The following is a 7481-nucleotide window of genomic DNA, read 5'->3' as shown; positions in this document are numbered from 1 at the left end:
TTCAGTCTTGTGTAGCTCAGGGTGACCTTGAACTCACAGAGATGTACCTGCCTCTGTCTTCCTGAATTAAGGTGGGATTAAGGTGAATGCCACCACTGCCTGGCTTCTATGGCTAGTGTGGCTAACTCTAAACTCTGATCTTCAGGCAAGCTTTATTTGTTACAGCACAAACAAAATATTACCACACTCAGGAGAATTGGGCTGTGAGTCAGTGTATCTGGAGTATGGCACTGACCTTAGGTAGGTGCTGTGTACTACAGTGATGGCATTTCCCAGAAACAGACAGTGATGACATCCCCTATCCCAACTCCTACATAACAGAGGACTTCAAGGCCACATGATGGAATGATGGAGAAATTTCTCCTCTTGGTACCTTTAGAAACATATATCAGTGGCTTGCCTTGGAATGTTCCTGGCTACTCTGGGCATAGATCTGTTTGTTTATGCAGATGGTAGTAAAGAAGCATTGGCATTTGAACATTCTCAACATAATCTGATGGCTCTGTACACAGTTACCTGATCCATTCTGGGCAAATGCTCTTTGGTGGGAAGAAGCCATTCCTCCCCAGTGAAATAGTACGCCAAGGGTAGTGAGGTAATGGAGGAAAGTCTCCCAAAGTGAATGAGCCATAATAGTGTGCCATACACGATCTGAGGCTCCTTTCCAAGGATTCAAATAGGAATTTTGAGGATTTCTCACTGCCTGAAAAGATTTCTTTAGGTGATATCATGGGGTTTTTGTTTGCTTGCTTGCTTTTTCTTCCGCAAGGATCACAAATTCTTCTGGCCCCTCCTTGAGTATTTCATGAGGCCCCTTCTCTCCTATTGATCACAAAGCAATTCTCCAAAGGAGCCTGTCTAACTTTTGTTTAAAGAGGTGGGATGGCTACTACTTGAGAGCATCGATGAGTGTTTTTTCCTTATTGCAATGCAGTTATATTAAAGAACATCAATTTCTTTTTAAAATATGAAAGTATGGTTTTTACTATATAATAATTTTACTATACAATAGTTTTGATAAACAAGATAGCCCCTGGCAATGTAACACGTGGTCACCAGAATGGGGACTATGTGAACAAATACTTACACTCTCATGTCTTACCACTCACTATATCTTTTATTTGCTTTTCCTACATCATGAGCTCATGCCTCGGCTAGTGCTGCTCCTTGGTAGTCTCTCTTGTTCTAGAAGCAGGTCATTAGCATTCTAGCCTGCCTAGTTTGAAAACCTTTCCTGCCCTTAATATCTCTTCTGTGATGGATTAATCCCTAGACTAGATTAATTTATCATGTTGTTCCTTGTTCAAGTTCACAGACTTAGAAGGAAATATTACATCTATCCCTCACCAAACCATTCTGTGGTCCTAATTCTATATGAAATTGGAATGGTTCCAGTTGTGTTTCCAAACTATAGTTGAACTACTGCTGAGTTAGTTATTGCCTAACTCCCATGGGTTATTATTTAAGCAGAATAAGTGTGGCAGTCCTGAGATTGGGCTCTTCACTCAGCCTGAGGCCTTGATTCTATGAATTGTGACCAGATGGAATCACAAACACTTAATTGCTTTCCTCACAGAGACCCAAGAAATGTCACTAACCATTAAAAAGATGAAAGGTTAAAAAAACTAGTATCTAAGGCCATGCTACCTATTACTGGGGATGTAAGGGCTTGATTGCTTATCCCTCCACTCACTGATAAGTAGAAATCCCTATTCCAAATCCAGTTTTTGGTAACCACAATCCAATTTCCCTTATTTTTTAGTATGTAATAAAAGATTGGATTTTATAAAACATTGTTTGTGTCTAAGTTGTTAAGGGCTGGACTCATTCATGTATACTGGCTTTGCACTGTTTTAACTGAGCTACTGGCTCAGCCACAAGCTTAAAAAATATTTAAATATGCTGTGAAGGAAATCTAAGTGTAATAACCAAATAATAGGAGAGACAAAGCCACCCGATAAAAACTCCAGTGCTAGGAATGAATTACATATAAATGGGTTGTTGGCCAAAGGGGCACTATGGAAGCTCCCAAACATCTCAGGCTATTGCTAAGACTTTTTGTTGTCATCCACAAAATGATTACAAGGCCTTATTGCTGAAGATAATATTTATATATGTAATCAAACATATAGAAGTCAAGCTGATGCCTAAGTAGAAGTTTCTCCATTGCTGACTAACATTTATGGAACTGGAAGGTACTCTGCATACTACCAAGGGAGAAAGTAATCATCAGCCCAACTGCAAACCCTGTAACCTACAATAGTGATCTGCCTGTGAGATATACTGTTACAGTAGTGGCACAGACTCTATAGGAGTCGCCAACCACTCTCTGGTTGAATTTAAGGCCCACTCAATGAAATGGAAAAATGTCTGACACTGTAAGAGTAGTATATAACCTGAAACCAGATAGGCCATGGGCCCAGGGGACAAGATATTATTGTCCTGCTAAAGGGACATACCAATAAAATGACCTCTGTGACATACTGCTATAGCCATAGATCAGTGCCTCTCAGCCATCATCATAGATGCTTCTTGCAGTAGATGGTAGCTAACACAGAGACCCGCAATTGGACAAGGTGCTGAAGGTTAGAGACATTGGGGCATCAGTTCCAAATGGAATGTCTTTCCATCAGAGTCTCACCCTCAGGGCTCAGGGGTCTACACAGAAGAGAAGGCATAAAGATTATAAGAGTCACAAGTGATAGATGACGAAAGGAAACAGTGCCCTCCTGACATAGTAGTACTGTTGCATTTATGAATTCACAGAGGCTGTGGCAGCCCGTAAGAGGTTTTCACAGGTTCAGGCTATATATTGTCCCAGCACTGAGAGAGGGAAGTGGCCATGGCTCCTACCCCTAACCAAAAAGTTATGAACAATTGCTACCTACATGCAATGAAAGATTGTCTTCTCCAGCAGAATCTTACTGGGTTTATTAACAACCATTCAGGGTAGACACCATGCCCAGCAGGAGATGGCCAACACAAAACAAGGTCTATGACATTTTTTAAATTTTACTTTATTATTTTTTTTATTTTACATGTCAAACACAGTACCCTCTCCCTCCCTCCCTCTCTACTTCTCTCCCTCCCTCTCTCTTACCCTTTCTTCCCCCTCACATACACCCTGACAACCCTCCCGTCTCAACCCCCACCCCCATTCCACATGTAGGGCTATGCCATCTAGGTGGGATCATGTAATTCTGTCAAGTCATTTGAAGTAGGGACTAGGACTTCTGCCCAGTCTCTAGGTTAAGGAAGTGTCCCTCCATGGGGGATGTGTCTGCAAGGTCCTTTTGTGCACCAGGAATACATCCTGGTTCCACTGTCTGAGGTCCCTTAGACTGCTCAGACCTTCTAGCTGAGACACATGTTCAGGGGGTCTGAGTCAGTCCCATGCTGGATTCCCAGCTATCAGTCTGTGGGCCCGTTAGCTCCTCCTTGTTCAGGTCAGCTATCTCTATGTGTTTCTGCAACCTGGTCTTGTCCTCTCTCTCTGCATCTGGATTCTAGTTCGACTCAGTGTTTAGGTATGGGTGTTTGCTTCTGTTTCCAGCAGGTACTAGATGAGGGCTCCATGATGGTAGATAAATTAGTTGTTGATCTCACTATCAGGGAAGGGCATTTATGGTAGCCTTTCCACGGTTGCTCAAAGTGTTAGGTGGAATCAGTCTTGTAGGACTCTAGGACTTTCTGTAGGTTCAGTTTTCCCTTCAAACCAATAATGACTCCCTCTTTTATGTTCTCTCTCTCTCTCTCTCTCTCTCTCTCTCTCTCTCTCTCTCTCTCTCTCACTCACTTTCCTGTCATCTATTCCTACCATGACTCAATCTTCTTAGTCGCATGTGGTTTCCTCTCCTCCCCTTCTCTTTCTCCTACTTCTCTCTCCATTCACTGGCCCCCACACACACTTCCCACACTTCCCATATGCTCTGGGGACTTGTACCTTTCCACTTTTGTGAGGGACTTTATATGAATATCAGAATACACCTTGTATCCTAGTTCCTCTGGTGGTGTGAATTAAAGGCTGGGAATCCTTTGCTCTAGGTCTAAAATCCGTATATGAGGGAGTACATACCATGTTCCTCTTTTTGTGACTGGGTTACCTCATTCAGGATGGTTTCTTCAAGTTTCTTCCAATTGCCTGTGAATTTCAAGATTCCATTGTTTTTTTCTGCAGAGTGTTATTCCATTGTGTACATGTGCCACATCTTCTTTATCCATTCTTCAGTTGAGGGGCATCTAGGTTGCTTCCAGGTTCTTGCTATTACACATAATGCTGTTACAAACATAGTTGAACACATGACTTTTGTTGCATTGATGTGGATCAATTGTGTGTATGCCTAAGAAGGGGATTGCTGGATCCTGTGGTAAACTAATTCCCATTTTCCTGAGGAACCACTATACTGATCTCCAAAATGGCTGATGGCTGTACAAGTTTGCATTCCCACCAGCAGTGAAGGAGTGTTCCCCTTTCTCCACATCCTTGCCAGCATGAGTTGTCATTGGTGTTTCTAATTTTAGCCATTCTAGCAGGAGTAAGATGGTATCTCAAAGTTGTTTTGATTTGCATTTCCCTGATAGTTAAGGATGTTGAGCACTTTCTTAAGTGTCTTTCAGCCTTTTTGATTTCCTCTATTGACAATTCTTTCTTCAATTCTCTACCCCATTTTTTAATAGGGTTATTTGGTGTTTTGTTAACTAGTTTCTTGAGTTCTTTGTATACTTTGGAGATCAGCCCTTTGTCAGATGTAGGATTGGTGAAAATCTTTTCCCAGTCTGTGGGCTGCCGTTTGGTCTTGTCCACTGTATCCTTTGCCTTACAGAAACTTCTAAGTTTGTTATGCCACCTAGTATGTGGTCAATTTTAGAGAGGGTTTTATGTATAATGGAGAAGAAGGTACATTCTTTTGTGTTGGATGGAATGTTCTATAGATGTCTGTTAAACCCAGTTGAGACATAACTTCTGTTAGTTCTTTTGTTTCTTTGTTGAGTTTCTGATTGGGTCCTGTCTAGTGGTGAGAGTGGAGTGTTGAAGTCTCCTACTATAAGTGTGTGAGGTTTTATATGAGCTTTGAGTTTTAGTAGCGTTTCTTTTACGAATGTGGGTGCCTTTGTATTTGGGGCATAGATGTTCAGAACTGAGACTTTGTGTTGATGGATTTCTCCTGCGATGAATATGAAATGACCGTCTTCATGTCTTTTGATTAGTTTATGTTTGAAGTCTAACTTGTCAGATATTAAGATAGCCATACCTACTTGCTTCTTGGGTCCATTTGATGAGAAGATATTTTCACAGCTCTTTACCCTGAGGTAATGTCTATTTTTGAAGCTTAGATGTGTTTCTTGATGCAGCAGAAGGATGGATTCTGTCTTCGTATCCATTCTGTTAGCCTGTGTCTTTTTATAGGCGACTTAAGACCATTAATGTTGAGGGTGAGTAAGGACCATTGATTGTTGATGCTTGTTTGTTTTAGGTTTGTTGTTGACAGTGGTATTGTGAATATATTTGCCCTGCTTTACTCTTGGGTTCTGGTGAAGTGGGATTATTTTATTGCCTATGTCTTTGTGAGTGTAGTTAACTTCCTTGGGTTGGAGTTTGCCTTCCAAAACTTTCTGTAGGGCTGGATTTGTAGATACATATTATGAAAATCTGGCTTTGTCATTAAATATCTTTTATTTTCCATCTATAGTGATTGAGAATTTTTCTGGGTATAGTAGCCTGGGCTGGCATCCGTGGACTCTTAGTATTTGCAGAACATCTATCCAGAACCTTCTGGCCTTGAGGGTTCCATGGAGAAGTCAGGTATAATTTTGATAGGTCTGCCTTTATATGTTACCTGGCCTTTTTCCTTCATTGCTCTTAATATTCTTTCTTTATTCTGTATGCTAGGTGTTTTGATTATTATATGTCGAGGGGTCTTTTTTCTTTGGTCCAGTCTATTTGGTGTTCAGTATGCTTGAACAGTCATAGGCATGTCCTTCTTCAGATTGGGAAAGTTTTCCTCGATGATTTTGTTGAGTATGTTTTCAGCTCCTTTGAGCTGGGCTTCCTCACCTTCCTCTATGCCTATTATTCTTAGGTTTGGCCTTTTCTCGGTGTTCCTCATTTTCTGGATGTTTTGTGTTAAGGATTTGTTGGATTTATGATTTTCTTTGGTCGATGAATCTGTTTCTTCCCGTTTTTCTTCTGCGCCTGAGATTCTCTCTTCCATATCTTGAATTCTGTTGGTTATGCTTCTGTCTGTAGTTTCTGATTGTTTGCCCAGTTTTTCTACTTCCAGCATTCCTTCGGTTTGTGTTTTCTTTATTGTCTTTATTTCAGTTTTCAAGTCTTGAACTGTTTCCTTCAACTATTTAATTGTTTTTTCTTGGCTTCTGTACTTTCTTTACTTTCTTTAAGAAATTTGTTCATTTCTTCAAATTTTTTTTGTTTTTTCTTCCATTTCTTTAAGGGATTTTCTCACATCTTCTTTGAGGGCCTCTATCATTTTTATGACAATAATTTTTAAGTTGTTCTCTTCTTCTACATCTGCTTTGTTGTGTTCTGGTCTAGTTGGTGTAGATTCCCTAGATTCTGGTGGTGTCATGCTTGTCTTTGTGTTGTTAGGTGTTTTCTTGTATTGCCATCTTCCCATAGCTTCTTCCAGTAGGTGTTGGTGGGGTCTCTCCCTCTCTCTTTATGGTACTTCCCTGGTGGGCTTAGGTGAGTCAGAGGTTCGATGTCTGTAGCTCTGGGTGGGCCAAGCTCTCTAGGAGGTCTCTCCACAGGCAGGGGCCCAGCGATGGGGTCAAAGATCAGGCTCCAGCAGAAGGCTGGTAATGGGAGTCAAAGATCTGAAAGGCTGGAACTCAGGATGTTCCTTAAGCTGATAGGCAGATCTAACCTGGGCCTGCCACTCTCCAGCTGAGGCCTCTTTGGCAGAGGCCCTGTGATCGGTGTCAAGGATCCAGCCCACAGGAACTCAGAGATGCCCTGCAGAGATAAGCAGATCTCTGGGTGGGGCCTGGAACTCCAGTAGAGGACCAGTGGTGGGGGTCAGAGACCAGGTAGGTGGGAATTAAGGATGGTCCAATGTGGATAGACAGGTCTAGTGTGCTCAGAGCAGTTTCAGGAAGTAACCTGAAGGTGGCTGGATTGTTGGCTCCACCCTCTGTCCCAGTGCTCAACCAGAGTGATGGGACAGTGGGCAGGGTAGGACACAGGGTAGGGGGAGGGCAGGCTCTCGGTTGGCGTGGGTGGGGGTGTATCAGAGCTCCAAAAGCACTCTGGATGGGGACAGGACACGGGGCAGCGAGATCCAGGGCCAACCCAGGGAGTTCCCAGGGAAGGTTGTAGGGGAGAGTCTACCCGAATTGGTTCCAGACTCACCTCTAGCCAAGGCCTGGCGATGGGGGCGGTCTATGACATTTTTACATTTTTATAGACTTTGTCTCATAGGCTTTATTTGGCGTTTTTTGTTTTTTGTTTTTGTTTTTTTTGT

Source organism: Phodopus roborovskii, unplaced genomic scaffold (assembly GCF_943737965.1).
Source record: "Phodopus roborovskii unplaced genomic scaffold, PHOROB, whole genome shotgun sequence".
Taxonomy (NCBI): domain Eukaryota; kingdom Metazoa; phylum Chordata; class Mammalia; order Rodentia; family Cricetidae; genus Phodopus; species Phodopus roborovskii.
The sequence above is the reverse complement of the archived record's forward strand: the minus strand, read 5'-3'. Positions refer to the sequence as shown.